Below are 18274 nucleotides of genomic sequence, written 5' to 3' on the forward strand. Positions count from 1 at the left end.
ATCAGACTAGTTTTAGTTGCCTTCCCCACATCCTTTATCATCTTCCTAGCTCTGTGACCAAAGGAAAGTTACTTAGCCTTAATATTCTCATCTATATAATGGAAATAATAACGATCAAGATAACATATGTGAAGCACAAGCAAGGTGCCTTACACAAAGTAGGCATTTAATATTAGTTCTCACCCTCAGTCAACCAGTAGGCCACTTACTACTGAATGCTGTGTAGAGTGCAAGCCAGAGTAGAACTTAAAATCTAGTTGGGGAAACAAAGCTAACGTACCAGAAACAGTATGTGAACATGTAAACATGTCTCTGAAAGTTTTGTAAGTGCAGTAGGTCTTCAAAGAAGGTAAAGACTAGAGGATGTGAGATTTCCTTCATCATGCAAGTGGGAATAAATATCCATCTACAGTCATAGGGTAGAAGTATTTTCAAAAGGCTTTGAATCTACCCTGCCACTGATAGCACTGTTTTTGAATAATCCCAGAAAGGGAGTTATCTGCCCATTTGTAGGTATGTGTGTGTGTCGTAGCACAACAGGATTATTTTTGTTCGTTTTACATGTCCAACGCAGTTGTTAAGAGGCTCTGCTCCACCTCACTCAGGGACCCAGGCTGATGGAGGCTCCATGTTCCTACAGCTGCCCCATTGCCCCATCTGGAATATGTGGCCTGTGAGTTCACTGAGGAAGGCGAAGAAAGGGATGGAGCTTTTAACTGCCTTGTCCCACACGTGACACACTTCCCATCTGCTCACAATCCAGTGATTCCAACCTGAAGTCTAAGAATCATAGGGGAGCACATAGAATATTTGGTGAGCACTGTCTCTACCATATGAATATACCATACATGCCAACATGTATGAATTCAGACATGAAGCCAAGTCAACAAAGCAAGTTGTAAAATAATGATATGAATTATTTAGAGATATTTACATTTGTCCAAAAAGTATGAATAAATACATGGATACACCAAATACAATATTCAGAACAATGATTAATCCCTAGAGGAAGGAAGAGAGATGGAACTGAGGAAGGGCGCCCAGGGCCTCAGTAAAATTAGTAATGTTCTATTTCATAATCTGGTGATGGATCGTAAGTATTTTGTCATATTATTTTATGCCATGTTGTATATCTTTAATGTAGTAAATTTGAAAAACAAATGGATATTAGAGATGGCATAAATATGGCCAAGTTAAAAAACAAGTTACTTATTATTTTAGCTTTAATGTTTTCATTGGAACAGGAAAAAATGCATACTGTGATCAGATGAATAAATTTTACCTCGTATTTGTTTTGTGGCTGTTGTTCTCCTGTGCACATTTTTAGTTACCAGTGACACTAAAGTTTAAAACAATACCTACTTAAGGTTATTAAATAATTTAGGTCTAAAGATCCTCAAGTGTTCACTGAGCATTTCTGTGAAATCTCTTTGTGAGCCTCCTCATTCATTGATTCACAGATGGTAATATCTATAGTTAACGTGGGTCAGTGCTGGTGGGAGGAACTATGGAAATTAATTATAAAAATAAGAAAAAAATCCTTTCATGTACACAGGCAATACTGATGTGCTTAATATTTTATAAAGAAAAGAAAATGCCTATATAGCAACCTCAAAATGGTAATAACAGAAGATCTAACAGTTTTTGTGATCTGAGCCATGCCAAGATATTTAGATGTATTATCTCACTATTTCCCCATTAAAAAAAAAAGTCTACTTTCTCTGATGACATATTCCAATGTCTCACAACCACTCTAGCCAGAAACTCTTACTGTAATACAGTGTTTTGAATTTTATTTAACCCTCTTGCCCCATTATCTTCTGTGAAAAAAGGAGACAAAATTCTTCTAGGAGAGGTGGGCTACAGAAAGCAGAAAATGTGAACTTGAAGCCAAGAATAGGTCCCATGCAGCACCTCTCCTGTGTCCCTGGCTGACAGCTCATAAGTGGATCTCCAATCTACATACAGCTACCTAAAAATGACACACTGGCCTCTAATGAGCTCCCCAGTTTTTTGACAAGTATGGACTGAAGTCAAAATCATATTAAAAGACTCTCCCATAGGTCTTTTTAATAAGCATAGAATAAAATTTGATGAGATTTCTTCTTTTTTTCCCCCCAGAGGTACATAATTTTTTTTAATTGAGGTACAATTGACATATTAGTTTCAGGTGTACAACATAACGACTTGATATTTGTATGCGCTGTGAAATAATCACCACAGTAAGTCTCATTACCATCCATCACCATTACAATTTTTATTTCTTTGTTGAGATGTTGAGATTTCTTCTTAATGAAAGTTGAAAAAGTAATTCATGAAGAGCTAATTTAAAGAAACAGGTAATATAAAATGTTTAATTCAGGAAGGTACTTAATGCAAGAAAACAAAACCATTCTTCCTTGCCTCCTACCTTTTCATTTTTTTTATCTTTCTTTTCTTCTTATGAAATATTTTAAATCAGGAGATGGCAAACGTTTTCTATAAAGGGCCAAATAGTAAATATCTTAGGCTTTGCAGGTCACAAGTTCTCTGTCACATAGTCTTCTTTGTTGTTTGTTTGTTTGTTTAAACAACCTTTTAATAATGTAAAACCATTCTTAGCTCCAAGTCTTAAAAAATGGGCAGTGGGCCAGATTTGGCCCACAGACTGTAGTTTTTCAACCCCTATTTTAAACAAATAGAAAAGTATTGTGAATGATAGAAAAAGCATTCTTATTACTCACCACTTAGCTTTGTCAAATCTTAACGTTTTGCCATAGCTTTGTTTCAGATCTTTGTTTTACTTAATATTTTCATTAATATTATTATCAGCATTTAAAAAAAGGTCATCTCAGATATAGCTGATATCCCCAGGGCTCCCCTCCCCAGTATTCTCTCCCCTTTCCAGAAGTAACCACTTCCTGAAGTGTCAATATTTATCTCCTGCAAGTTTTTTTTTTAACTTTTTTTTTTTAAAGGGAACGCTATTTATTTATTTATTTTGGCTGTGTTGGGTCTTCGTTTCTGTGCGAGGGCTTTCTCTAGTTGCGGCGAGCGGGGGCCCCTCTTCATCGCGGTGCGCGGGCCTCTCACTGTCGCGGCCTCTCTTGTTGCGGAGCACAAGCTCCAGACGCGCAGGCTCAGTAGCTGTGGCTCACGGGCCTAGTTGCTCCGCGGCATGTGGGATCTTCCCAGACCAGGGCTCGAACCTGTGTCCCCTGCATTGGCAGGCAGATTCTCAACCACTGCGCCACCAGGGAAGCCCCTAAAACATTTTTTAAATTTTATTTATTTTTGGCTGCACTGGGTCTTCGTTGCTGCACGCGGGCTTTCTCTAGTTGCGGTGAACGAGGGCTACTCTTCATTGCAGTGTGCGGGCTTCTCATTGCGGTGGCTTCTCTTGTTGTGGAGCACGGGCTCAGTAGTTGTGGCTCGCGGGCTCTAGAGTGCAGGCTCAGTAGTCGTGGCACACAGGATTAGTTGCTCCGTGGCATGTGGGATCTTCCTGGACCGGGCTCGAACCTGTGTCCCCTGCATTGGCAGGCAGATTCTTAACCACTGTGCCACCAGGGAAGTCCCATCCTGCAAGTTTTGTTGTTACAGTATTGTTGGTCATGTTTTTATTCTTGTATAAAAAAATGAACAGAAAGTAGCAGAAAATAAAATCAGAGAGGTAGGTTGGGGCCAGCTTACGAATGACCTTCCTTGTATGCTATGCTAAAGAGTTTGCTCTACAAAAAAGAAGCAGACTCACAGATATAGAGAACAAACTAGTGGTTGCCAGTGGGGAGAGGGAAGCGGGGAGGGGCAATATAGTGTTGGGGGAGTAAGAGGTATAAACTACTAGGTATAAAATAAGCTACAAGGATATATTGTGCAACACGGGGAATATAGCCAATATTTTATAATAACTATAAATGGAGCATAACCTTTAAAAATTGTGAATCACTATATCATACACCTGTAACTTACATAATTTTGTACAGCAACTATACTTCAATTTTAAAAAAAAGTTTGTTCTAGGGGAGTGGGGAGCTAAAGAAGACTTTAAAGCAGAGGAGTCCCACAAGTACAGTTTTTTAAGAATAATAATTTTTTAAAGAATAATAAATTTTAAATTAAGCCTCTTATTTTTTCAACATTTTGGACAGTCAAAAATTTTCCAGTTGTTCAAAACATTTCAAGTAAAAGGCTTACATAAGGGGCATGTAGGAATTGCTTTTATATGACATTGATGATTATCCCTGAGAAGAAAGATTGACTTGACAATATTATATGTAATTAATATTTTAATACATATGTATTTCAAAATAATTTCTCACAAGGAACAGTATTTGTTGTCCAGAAATACAATTCAAACCTATATTGGGAGAGGGAGTCAAATAGAAAATACTAGGAGGATGTTGAGAGATTGATAAAGAGGATATTGGTCTAAATCAGGGGTCAGCAACCTGTGGCCCGTGGGCCAAATGGGACCTGCCACTTGTGTTTGTAAATAGTTTTATTGGAACACAGCTACAGTCCTTCACTTACATATGGTCTATGACTGCTCTTGTGCTCTGCCTACTAAGTTGAGTAGTTACAACAGAGACCTTAAAGCCTAATATATTTACAATCTGGCCATTTACAGAAAAAGTTTGCTAATTCTTAGTCTAGATATCATTTCATAGTAGATCAGCAAAACAGACTTTTTTTTTTCATTTTAAATTATTTTAAACTATTATTGATTTTTTTCTAAAAACAGACTTTTGATAAGGTTCATTGTGATATTTTGTTAAAGACATTGGAAATCTTGGAAACATCATTAAATATCAATAGCAAAAACTACCAATGATGGATGGCAGTAAAACAGTGTACCAGTAGAAATAGAAAAGTAAGTAAGCCCAGAGTTTCAGAATCCTTCATCATGGGTTCTGATCCACACAGCTTTCTCCCCTTTCCTCTCCAGTCACTACCTATCTCTGACTTTTCCGCTTAAGATAGATTCCTTTTTTTTTTTAAAACATCTTTATTGGAGTATAATTGCTTTACAATGGTGTGTTAGTTTCTGCTGTATAACAAAGTGAATCAGCTATACATACACATATATCCACATATCCCCTCCCTCTTGCATCTCCCTCCCACCCTCCCTATCCCACCCCTCTAGGTGGTCACAGAGCATGGAGCTGATCTCCCTGTGCTATGTGGCAAAACAGATTCCTTTTCATCCCCTGTCTTATTGCCTGTTCTTTTTTCCTTTCTTTGCTCATGAACTCTCTCACTATGTCAAGTTATCTATATCATTGGTCAACAAATGAGTGTTTGCCTCTGTACATACTTTTTTCACAAAGACTCTAAGTGACAGGAAACAATCCTGTAGGTCCTAGAATAGCTGAGATGTTTTTCAGATGGGTCTGAAATGAGTTAAACAAAAGAGAACAGTATGTTTTCACTTATATGTAGAAACTAAAAAATTAAAGCAAATGAATGAATATCACAAAACAGAAACAGACTCACAGATATAGAGAACAAACTAGTGGTTACCAGTGGGTTGAGGGGTGGGAGATAGAGCAAGATAGGGGAAGGGGGTTAAGAGGTACAAACTACTAAGGAGAAAATAAAGAAGCTACAAGGATATATTGTACAGCATTGGGAATGTAGCCAGTATTTTATAATAACTAAATGGAGTATAATCTATAAAAATACCAAATCACTATGTTGTACACCTGAAACTAATATAATATTTAAATCAACTGTACTTCAATTTAAAAATAAAAAGAACAGCTTGTAGAGGAGAGAAAGGAGGTGTGGCTGAGGTTTCAAAGGGTTTCATAATAACAAATGGGTGAGTTACTGAGGACATGTTTTGACATGAGACATTAAAAAAATTTTTAAACACTGAGAAAAATTGTACTGCTTTGGAAGTTCACGTAATAAATGATATTTTAATTCCATGTTTTATTACCTCCAGCAGATGGTATTACAGTCATTTCTGGTCTGTTTTTAGCCTTATGGGGCAATAACCTGTTGGCTGCTATTCACAGGTTAAAATAATAAACCCTAGCCTCCCCTGAAAATTATTTACTTTTGCTTAATTTTAGTAAAAACAAAGCCAGGGGAAAATTTCCATTACTGCTTATCTCAATGGAAAGAGTGGAGGGCAGGGGGAAGAATTCTTCAGTGAAAGAGGAAGATTTTTTTTAAAGCTATACTATAATATTTAAGTCTAGTGAAACCTTACAAATTTCACTATTTGAGGGGGAAACCTGTCTGAATTACTAGAAAGTACAAATTAAAATTTTAATGTTTAATTTTTTTTAAAAAAACTATTAATTTCAAGATTAAAGAGTAAAACTATTGTCAGAGTATTGCCAGGTGTGAACTTTAGCTGGATCTATCTTAATAATGTGGTAAAGATCATTCATAGTTGTTAAAAAATGATTAAAGAAGACAATTTAGGTGATCAAACAAACTTTATTTAACACTTCATGAAGTAGAATCTCCTTTTGGAGAACGGCAAAATGGAGTGGAAGGCAAGAAGCTTTTATAGGATAAAGAAAAAGGAAGAGGCAAATATCTGATTGGCTGGGGCCCCATAGTCAACCTTGTTTGGGGTGAGAAGGCCCAGAGTTGGCTTGGCATTTGGGGATTAGCTGACTGAATATACAACATTTTTGGTCAAGTGGACCATTTACAGGGACACATAAGTTATCCAAGTTTTGGTTTGGTGACATGGCAGGAGCAGCTCCATCTTGAGCCTAGAAGTTTATTTCAACATAGTTAACACATTATTGGTATGCAAAACGGAGGTTGCTAAAATGCTTTAAAATGCTTTTAAAAAGATAGTTTCTAAATAGCTTAAGCATGTACTAAGTACAGCACACAGTTGGGGATAAAGATAAATCAGACATCATAAGCTTTGTGGGGCTCACAGTCTAGTAGGAGAGATGAGCTATTTATTGTGATGCAAAGTAGAAAGAATGGATTCCATGAGAGAGATAAGTGAAGTGCTGCAGAGTTCAGAGGATGGAGAGAGAGATCCCAGCTTGTGGAATTCAAGGAAGTTTCTCTGGAGGAAATAGCATTTGGATATGGATACCCTGCTCTTATCCAATTAATTTACTTAAGGTCCTAAATGTTGGTGTTATTACAGTGTTAATGATACTAAGAGTAGAGGTTTATTTCTCACATTGGCTTAGACCATTTCCATACTGTTCCAAGACATCAAAATGTACCTTAATCTTCTCCATCTATCTTACAAATATAAGCCTTTGGTCCTAGGGGAATCCAGTAAGGGAGGCTAGATGGATAGATCATAAATCCATTGTTTCTCTCAAACTCAGGCTCTCTGGTAGTCTAATCTTGATGATCAAGGGCAAATGAAATGGGCTTAACAGAACTCTCCTTCCAAGAGAGTATAAAGGGAAATATAAGCACAGCAGTATATTATTTCAAATTCCAAGTTAGTAGAATTCACACTAATAAAGTAAAGGGTTAAATGGGTGGGACCAATCTCCCATCATTTTTCTGCAGTTTTTAAGTCAGACTTTAAGCAGACATTCTATCTCACAACCTAATTCATACCTTATCTTCTCTTTACCACTTCAGGCTCCAAAATTGTAATCTCCAGCTCCCAAACATACCCCTGTTAAAAATGAAATATTAAAATAAGCACATGCAGAGAGATTTATGAATTCCTCTCAAGTTTCTTTGCCTGGGCCACTATCCTCTATTGGCCTTTATTTAGCAAATGGTAACATTAAATAAGTATTTATTGAATGAATAAACAAAAAAGCGAATGAATAATCAAATGAAGGGATTTTTGCTTGTCTGCTTTGCCCCCTTCTCAAATGGAAACTCTGCCCTCTTGCCTGAAGGCCATCTCTTTCCTGGCCCTTGGCTTCTCAAGGGTGCATGCAAAAGGACCTGACATAAGGTTCCCTTCTAGGACTTGAGGGTGGTGCCTCAGCAAGACTCAAGTATCTCACCCAGACCTCTGGCCTCTTAATTCCTCTAGCTTTTAACACCTAAAAACCTATGGTGTTCTGGAGAAAATCCCATCACCTTCCCTGGCAAGAGGGGAGAACCCCATTAAAAGTGTAGATCATTTTACCTTATCGCAGGATGGAAATTTCTTGATTATGGACTGTAGGCATTTTGAGGAGAGGGTGCTCCCTTATTCACCATTGCACCCTCAAGCCCTCTTGTAGTACCTCCATATACAAGCTGTTTGTTTAAATCCTGAAAATTCCTTTTCCCCATTCTCAGAAGTCCCATCTTCATCCCCATGGATTTAGGTTGGAAAAGAACTTTTCTGGACACTTAATTTCAGTACAATTGTTTGTTTTTGTTTGTTTTTGGATGCCCAAGAGGGTCAGAGAAATCTTTCAAGGTGGGAAGGATTTACACTTATTACTAGAACTCACTTTGTTTTTTCTGACCCTGATCAGGAATATATGTCTGAGATATCATTCCAGGGGCAATAATGGACCTTCCTAGGTTAATGATCTAACATTACGGGTTTTTTCAAAGTTTAGATATTATATTGTATAATTTCATACATATATTTAAATGCAGAATAATTATGTAAATAAATAAAATTGTAGCAAAGCACACTTTTGGAACCTTATTAAAAGTTTCTTCTGGAGCATTTCTCTTTTTACTTTCTAGGTTTGTATCCATGCCTTCATTAAGATGAACCAGCCATGTCATTGAGGGAAAATGTTTCTTCTCCCCCAGCTTTATAGGTGCTGATGGTTTCTTGAGTTCAGTGCTGGGAATGTTTGACTAGAAATCAAAACACTCAAATAGGAAACGATTCTCCCTTCTACTTCATTAACCACCATGTAGATTAATAAAAGTAAAAAGGGATCTGGCCAGGGGCAAATATAAATTTGCAGAATGAGTTCAACCAGTGTTCCCCCTCCACCTTTAATGTCTTCTGAGATCAGGTCCTTTTGCATCTCCACCCGTTCTAATTAATCAACATCACTTATCTCAGATATGTCCCCACCTGTATTCAAAAGAATATGGTAGATATGTATGTACTAATGTAGAAAAATGGTCAAGATAAATAGATAAAAATATAAATTGCAAAACAGATGTACCAATGTGATCCCTTTTTGTTATTAATATGTCTGTGTGTACACAGAAAAATGGGGGGTAAGTATGCTCCCAATTATGCATGTTCCTCAGAAGTAAAATGCGAGACCCAGATATCCAGGTACTCCTGCTAAGTATAGCCCCCCCTACAGCCTCCAGAACAGGAGCAAAAGGGAGCTCCCAGAGCTCAGATTGCTCCTGGTAAGCAGTCCTCGGTTCCCCTCACCATTTCTGCCTTAAGACCATCAGGACTAATCTGATATACCCTTCATCCCTGTTTACATTAGTCACCACGGAAGTCTAGGAATCCAGATCGTCACTCTCCTCCTCACCCTACTCTTGTACACCCCCTTTTCTGAGTCCGGCCCTGAAATCCTATCACCAAGCCCTCTTGATCATCCACTGGCAAAATGTCCTAGGTCATCAAACTCTTTTCTAAACATTCCCTTTACCTTCTTGTTCTAACTGAAACCCAATTCTCCCTAAGAGTACTATAGCCATGTGAAATGATGGCACTTTTCTTTCCCATTCCACCCCCTGTCTCACTGGATCTAGAGGGAGCAGTAAATGTTCTTACGTTTCATTGCAGCTTCCAGACTACTCTTTTTCCCACCTCTCTGAAACTACCCTCCCCCAACTTTGAGCTAATGTCATCAGACTTGCCACCCACTACCCCTCCTTGATTTTAGTCATCTACCACCCCCAGGTCCCTTCCCTTATTTCTTGAAGATTTTAACTCCTGGCTGTATGACACTTTCCAATACTACTTGCTAACATTCTTGTGAGTTTTCAGTAGATGAGGCATTCAGTACATGGGCTTCTCAGTTCTTTGATCTCTCCTCCAGTGAGCTTGTCCTCTGCCCTTCTTTAGCTACTCATTCTCTGGTCCTGTGTTTATGTCAGTGGCTTTAAAAGTATGGTTCCCAACTAACAGCATTAGCATCACCTGGGAACTGGATAGAAATGCATATTCTCAGGCCCCGGCCCAGGCCTACTAAATTAAAACTCTGAGGGTGAGGCCCAGCAACCTGTGCTTTAACAAGCCCTTTAGGTGATTCTGATACATGATCTTGTTTGAGAACCACTGTCATAGTTCATCATTAAAATCACTCTCTGAATATACTCTGTTTCCATGCCTTGCCTTCATTTTGTGGTACTCATCTGGGAAAACTCCAACTCATGTTAAATGTGTTCTCTGTCTACTCTGGGCTTTTATTTGTGCAGCTGACCTTGGCTGGAGAATACCACACAACCATACTGAGTGGTCTTGCGTTAAATTTATGACTGCCAACATACAGTGTACCTTTAGCACTCTGGCAGTCCTACTACGTTTCCCTACTCCCTCACTTTCCCGCTCTGCAAATGACTCTTTCGTAGTTTCTCCTCTGTCCTCTAACATCTCCTCTTCCATCCTTGCCCTCAGTGAATTACTTTGGTTCCTATTTTACTGAGAAAACTGAGGCAATACGAGGAGACCTGTAGCCACCCACCTAGCCATATCAGTACCTATATACTTTCCCTTCCCTTCTGTTGCTGTGCATCTACAGTCTGGGCACCTTTCTAAAGCCATCCTCTATACTTGTGCTCTAGATCCCCTCCTCTCGCATCAACCCAGGGACACTCCTCCAGTGATTGACCCTTTTCTCCCCTGCAGTCATCAGTTTTTTCCCTTTGATCATTCTGTCAGCAGATAAACATGCAACAATTCTGCCCTCTTTAAAACCAGGCATCCAAAAGGCACTTTGACATCCAAGAGACACAGCTCCATCAGCTGTTATATTTGCACCATAATGCTCATCCCTAGGGTCCTTGACCATCAATTCTAGCCTTCTCTTTTTTTTTTTTTTTACATCTTTATTGAAGTATAATTGCTTTACAATGGTGTGTTAGTTTCTGCTTTATAACAAAGTGAATCAGCTATACGTACATCCCCATATCTCCTCCCTCTTGCGTCTCCCTCCCACCCTCCCTATCCCACCCCTCTAGGTGATCACAAAGCACTGAGCTGTGCTATGTAGCTGCTTCCCACTAGCTGTGTCTGTGTCTTTATTCCTGTCCTGCCCCTAGGTTCTTCATAACCTTTTTTTTTTTTAGATTCCATATATATGTGTCAGCATACAGTATTTGTTTTTCTCTTTCTGACTTACTTCACTGTGTATGACAGACTCTAGGTCCATCCACCTCACTACAAATAACTCAATTTCGTTTCTTTTTATGGCTGAGTAGTATTCCATTGTATATATGTGCCACATCATCTTTATCCATTCATCTGTCGATGGACACTTAGGTTGCTTTCATGTCCAGGCTATTGTAAATAGAGCTGCAGTGAACATTGTGGTACATGACTCTTTTTCTTTTTTTTCTTTTCCTATGTTTTCCTGTAAGAGTTTTATACTGTCCAGTCTTACATTTAGGTCTCTAATCCATTTTGAGTTTCTTTTTGTGTATGGTGTTAGGGAGTGTTCTGATTTCATTCTCTTACATGTAGCTGTCCAGTTTTCCCAGCACCACTTATAGAAGAGACTGTCTTTTCTCCATTGTATATCCTTGCCTTCTTTGTCATAGATTAGTAGACCACAGGTGCGTGGGTTTATCTCTGGGCTTTCTGTCCTGTTCCATTGATCTATATTTCTGTTTTTGTGCCAGTACCATACTGTCTTGATTACTGTAGCTTTGCAGTATAGTCTGAAGTCAGGGAGTCTGATTCCTCCAGCTCCATTTTTTACCCTCGAGACTGCTTTGGCTATTCGGGGTGTTTTGTGTCTCCATACAAATTTTAAGACTTTTTTGTTCTAGTTCTGTAGAAAATGACATTGGTAATTTGATAGGGATTGCATTGAATCTGTAGATTGCTTTGGATAGTATAGTCATTTCACAATATTGATTCTTCCAATCCAAGAACATGGTATATCTCTCCATCTGTTTGTATCATCTTTAATTTCTTTCATCAGTGTCTTATAGTTTTCTGCATACAGGTCTTTTGTCTCCTTAGGTAGGTTTATTCCTAGGTATTTTATTCTTTTTGTTGCAGTGGTAAATGGGAGTCTATCCTTAATTTCTCTTTCAGATTTTTCATGATTATTATATAGGAAAGCAAGAGATTTCTATGCATTAATTTTGTATCCTGCAACTTTACCAAATTCATTGATTAGCTCTAGTAGTTTTCTGGTAGCATCTTTAGGATTCTCTATGTATAGTATCATGTCATCTGCAAACAGTGACAGCTTTACTTCTTCTTTTCCAGTTTGTATTCCTTTTATTTCTTTTTCTTCTCTGATTGCCGTGGCTAGGACTTGCAAAACTATGTTGAAGAATAGTGGCGAGAGTGGACATCCTTGTTCCTGATTTTAGAAGAAATGCTTTCAGTTTTTCACCATTGAGAATGATGTTTGCTGTGAGTTTTTCGTATATGGCCTTTATTATGTTGAAGTAGGTTCCCTCTATGCCCACTTTCTGGAGAGTTTTTATCATAAATGGGTGTTGAACTTTGTCAAAAGCTTTTTCTGCATCTATTGAGATGGTCTTATGGTTTTTCTTCTTCAGTTTGTTAATATGGTGTATCACATTGATTTTGCATATATTGAAGAATCTTTGCATCCTTGGGGTAAATCCCACGTGATCATGGTGTATGATCCTTTTAATGCATTGTTGGATTCTGTTTGCGAGTATTTTGTTGAGGATTTTTGCATCTATATTCATCAGTGATATTGGTCTGTAATTTTCTTTTTTTGTCGTATCTTTGTCTGGTTTTGGTATCAGGGTGATGGTGGCCTTGTAGAATGAGTTTGGGAGTGTTCCTTCCTCTGCAATTTTTTGGAAGAGTTTGAGAAGGATGGGTGTTAGCTCTTCTCTAAATGTTTGATAGAATTCACCTGTGAAGCCATCTGGTCCTGGACTTTTGTTTGTTGGAAGATTTTTAATCACAGTTTCAATTTCATTATTTGTGATTGGTCTGTTTATATTTTCTATTTCTTCCTGGTTCAGTCTTGGAAGGTTATACCTTTCTAAGAATTTGTCCATTTCTTCCAGGTTGTCCATTTTATTGGCATAGAGTTGCTTGTCGTAGTCTCTTAGGATGCTTTGTGTGTCTGCGGTGTCTGTTGTAACTTCTCCATTTTCATTTCTGATTTTCTTGATTTGAGTCCTCGCCCTCTTGATGAGTCTGGCTAATGGCTTCTCAATTTTGTTTATCTTCTCAAAGAACCAGCTTTTAGTTTTATTGATCTTTGCTATTGTTTTCTTTGTTTCTATTTCATTTATTTTTGCTCTGATCTTTATAATTTCTTTCCTTCTGCTAACTTTGGGTTTTATTTGTTCTTCTTTCTCTAGTTCCTTTAGGTGTGATGTTAGATTGTTTATTTGAGATTTTTCTTGTTTCTTGAGGTAGGCTTGTATTGCTATAATCTTCCCTCTTAGAACTGCTTTTGCTACATCACATAGGTTTTGGATCGTCGTGTTTTCACTGTCATTTGTCTCTAGGTATTTTTTGATTTCCTCTTTGATTTCTTCAGTGATCTCTTGGTTATTTAGTAACGTATTGTTTAGCCTCCATGTGTTCGTGTTTTTTACGTTTTTTTCCCTGTAATCGATTTGTAATCTCATAGCGTCATGGTCAGAAAAGATGCTTGATATGATTTCAATTTTCTTAAATTTACTGAGGCTTGATTTGTGACCCAAGATGTGATCTGTCCTGGAGAATCTTCTGTGCGCACTTGAGAAGAAAGTGTAATATGCTGTTTTGGGATCGAATGTCCTATAAATATCAGTTAAATCTATCTGGTCTATTGTGTCATTTAAAGCTGTGTTTCCTTATTAATTTTCTGTTTGGATGATCTGTCCGTTGGTGTAAGTGAGGTGTTAAAGTCCCCCACTATTATTGTGTTACTGCCTATTTCCTCTTTTATAGCTGTTAGCAGTTGCCTTATGTATCGAGGTGCTCCTATGTTGGGTGCATATATATTTATAATTGTTATATCTTCTTCTTGGATTGATCCCTTGATCATTATATAGTGTCCTTCCTTGTCTTTTGTAACATTCTTTATTTTAAAGTCTACTTTATCTGATATGAGTATAAAAAGGAATGGAGCAATTAAATATCAAACAATTACATGACCAAAAACATTTTTTTAAGGAATGAAATACTAATACATATTACAATACATATTTCTTTTGATTTCCATTTGCATGGAATATCTTTTTCCATTCCCTCACTTTCAGTCTGTATGTGTCCCTAGGACTGAAGTGGGTCTATTGTAGACAGCATATATATGGGTCTTGTTTTTGTATCCATTCAGCGAGCCTCTGTCTTTTGGTCGGAGCATTTAATCCATTCCCGTTTAAGATAATTATTGATATGTAATTTCCTATGACCATTTTCTTAATTGTTATGAGTTTGTTTTTGTAGGTCCTTTTCTTCTCTTGTGTTTCCCGCTTAGAGAAATACCTTTAGCATCTGTTGTAGAGCTGGTTTGGTGGTGCTAAATTCTCTTAGCTTTTGCTTGTCTAAAGCTTTTGATTTCTCCATGAAATCTGAATGAGATCCTTGCCGGGTACAGTATCTTGGTTGTAGCTTCTTCCCTTTCATCGCTTTAAATACATCATGCCACTCCCTTCTGGCTTGTAGAGTTCCTGCTGAGAAATCAGCTGTTAACCTTATGGGAGTTACCTTGTATGTTATTTTTCCCTTGTTGCTTTTAATAATTTTTCTTTGTCTTTAATTTTTGTCAGTTTGATTACTGTGTGTCTTGGCATGTTTCTCCTTGGGTTTATCCTGCCTGGGGCTCTCTGCACTCCCTGGACTTGGGTGGCTATTTCCTTTCCCATGTTAGGGAAGTTTTCGACTATCATCTCTTCAAATATTTTCTCTGGTCCTTTCTCTCATCTCCTTCTGGGACCCCTATAATGTGAATGTTGTTGCGTTTAATGCTGTCCCAGAGGCCTCTTAGGCTGTCTTCATTTGTTTTCATTCTTTTTTCTTTATTCTGTTCCATGGCAGTGAATTCCACCATTCTGTCTTCCAGGTCACTTATCCATTCTTCTGCCTCAGTTATTCTGCTATTGATTCCTTCTAGTGTAGTTTTCATTTCAGTTATTGTATTCATCTCTGTTTGTTTGTTCTTTAATTCTTCTAGGTCTTTGTTAAACATTTCTTGCATCTTCTCGATCTTTGCCTCCATTCTTTTTCCAAGGTCCTGTATCATCTTCACTATCATTATTCTGAATTCTTTTTCTGGAAGGTTGCCTATCTCCACTTTATTCAGTTGTTTTTCTGGGGTTTTATCTTGTTCCTTCATCTGGTACATAGCCCTCTGCCTTTTTATCTTGTCTATCTTTCTGTGAATGTGGGTTTTGTTCCACAGGCTGCAGGATTGTAGTTCTTCTTGCTTCTCACATGACTGTTTTTGAATTATAGTTTTCTCAGGGTATATGCCCAGTAGTGGGATTGCTGGGTTGTATGGTAGTTGTATTGTTAGTTTTTTAAGGAACCTCCATACTGTTCTCCATAGTGGCTGTATCAATTTACATTCCCACCAACAGTGCAAGAGGGTTCCCTTTTCTCTGCACCCTCTCCAGCATTTATTGTTTGTAGATTTTTTGATGATGGCCATTCTGACTGGTGTGAGGTGATACCTCATTGTAGTTTTGATTTGCATTTCTGTAACGATAAGTGATGTTGAGCATTCTTTCATGTGTCTGTTGGCAATCTGTATATCTTCTTTGGAGAAATGTCTATTTAGGTCTTCTGCCCATTTTTGGATGGGTTGTTTTTTTTTTTTATATTGAGCTGCCTGAGCTACTTGTAAATTTTGGAGATTAATCCTTTGTCAGTTGCTTCATTTGCAAATATTTTCTCCCATTCTGAGGGTTGTCTTTTCATCTTGCTTATGGTTTGCTGTGCAAAAGCTTTTATGTTTCATTAGGTCCCATTTGTTTATTTTTTTATTTCCATTTCTCTAGGAGGTGGGTTAGAAAGGATCTTGCTGTGATTTATATCATAGAGTGTTCTGCCTATGTTTTCCTCTAAGAGTTTTATAGTGTCTGGCCTTACATTTAGGTCTTTAATCCATTTTGAGTTTATTTTTGTGTATGATGTTAGGGAGTGTTCTAATTTCATTCTTTTACATGTAGCTGTCCAGTTTTCCCAACACCACTTATTGAAGAGGCTGTCTTTTCTCCGTTGTATATTCTTGCCTCCTTTATCAAAATTAAGGTGACCATATGTGCGTGGGTTTATCTCTGAGCTTTCTATCCTGTTCCATTGATCTATATTTCTGTTTTTGTGCCAGTACCATACTGTCTTGATAACTGTAGCTTTGTAGTATAGTCTGAAGTCAGGGAGCCTGATTCCTCAAGCTCCATTTTTTGTTCTCAAGATTGCTTTGGCTATTCGGGGTCTTTTGTGTTTCCATACAAATTGTAAAATTTTTTGTTCTAGTTCTGTGGAAAATGCCATTGGTAGTTTGATAGGGATTACACTGAATCTGTAGATTGCTTTAGATAGTATAGTCATTTTCACAATATTGATTCTTCCAATCCAGGAACATGGTATATCTCTCCATCCGTCTGTGTCATCTTTGATTTCTATCATGAGTGTCTTATAGTTTTCTGAGTACAGGTTTTTTACCTCCTTAGGGAGGCTTATTTCTAGGTATTTTATTCTTTTCGTTGCAGTGGTAAATGGGAGTGTTTCCTTAATTTCTCTTTCAGATTTTTCATCATTAGTGTATAGGAATGCAAGAGATTTCTGTGCATTACTTTTGTATCCTGCTACTTTACGAAATTCATTGATTAGCTCTAGTAGTTTTCTGGTAGCATCTTTAGGATTCTCTATGTATATCATGTCATCTGCAAACAGTGATGGCTTTACTCTTCTTTTCCAATTTAGATTCCTTTTATTTCTTTTTCTTCTCTGATTGCTGTGGCTAATGCTTCCAAAACTGTGTTGAATAATAGTGGTGAGAGTGGGCAACCTTGTCTTGTTCCTGATCTTAGTGGAAATGGTTTCCATTTTTCACCATTGAGAGCGATGTTGGCTGTGGGTTTGTCATATATTAGCCTTCTTTTTTGACATCTCTTAATTCAACCCTCACCCAAAATTCCTGAGACATCACACACATGTAAACTGCCAACAAAGACATTGGGGCAATTGATTTTATAGTAGTGCCACCATGCATTCATTGATATTCAACATGGCAGTGTCAGTGGATTGGAAACCCTCTATTCCTTCTAACTTGAGTTGTCTAACATGTTTATAGGCCAAAATTGAATTCTTATGCTCTATAATGAGCAGTCTCTACTTGAAGTAATTACTGAAGGAAGAAGAAAGGCAGACTAAGAAGTACAGAACTCTATGAACCAGAAATTCCAGTGTTCCAAGAATTATAATATGTAATAATTTTAGGTTCTTAATTATCTCTGCCTGCCCCAGATCCTAGAAGGGCATCTACCCCTAAGTATTAGGAACACTGAAAGGTAAAAATATTAGATTTATGGATTCTTTTTCCTATGGGTCATGGAATGTGTTCCTGTCGTTTGGAGGAGTTGAAGCAAGACACAAAAATGCTTAATTAGATGTCCTCCTGTTTTGCTACAACCAGTGAAGTTAAGGCTAGAGGAGCAAAGAAACCATGGATCACCACCAACACAACCACCAGCCTCCTTCCCCCACTCCAGTGTTGCATTACTAAAAGTAAAATAAAATTCGTAACACAAAGCAAGCTATTAATAAGACGATGAGAAAACACCAAGTTGGAGCATAAAGGAGGATATAAAAATTTAGTATTAAGAGTAATTAGCTTATAATCAATTTCCTCTATTAAAGCTTACTTACAGTGATATTTTAAGCAAAGTCTATGATTCCAAGTTATTATTAGCTTTTTTAACTGCTCTGCCAGTTACAGCCAAGATGAGAAAGGCTTTATTAAATTGAGATATAATAGTATAAAATTCACCCTTTTTTTTTTTATTTATGGCTGTGTTGGGTCTTCGTTTCTGTGCGAGGGCTTTCTCCAGTTGCAGCAAGCGGGGGCCACTCTTCATCGCGGTGCGCGGGCCTCTCACTATCGCGGCCTCTCTTGTTGTGGAGCACAGGCTCCAGACGCGCAGGCTCAGTAGTTGTGGCTCACGGGCTTAGTTGCTCCGCGGCATGTGGGATCTTCCCAGACCAGGGCTCGAACCCTCATCCCCTGCATTAGCAGGCAGATTCTCAACCACT

At 37.9% G+C, this 18274-nt stretch overlaps 1 protein-coding gene across 4 annotated transcripts in view; it reads left to right on the forward strand.

Moving 5' to 3' along the window:
• The window catches only part of PPP2R3A (protein phosphatase 2 regulatory subunit B''alpha), a 210483-nt gene that overhangs the window by 52299 nt on the left and 139910 nt on the right, over positions 1-18274 (forward strand). The window lies entirely within an intron of this gene.

This window comes from Eschrichtius robustus, chromosome 6 (genome assembly GCF_028021215.1).
Source record: "Eschrichtius robustus isolate mEscRob2 chromosome 6, mEscRob2.pri, whole genome shotgun sequence".
Taxonomy (NCBI): domain Eukaryota; kingdom Metazoa; phylum Chordata; class Mammalia; order Artiodactyla; family Eschrichtiidae; genus Eschrichtius; species Eschrichtius robustus.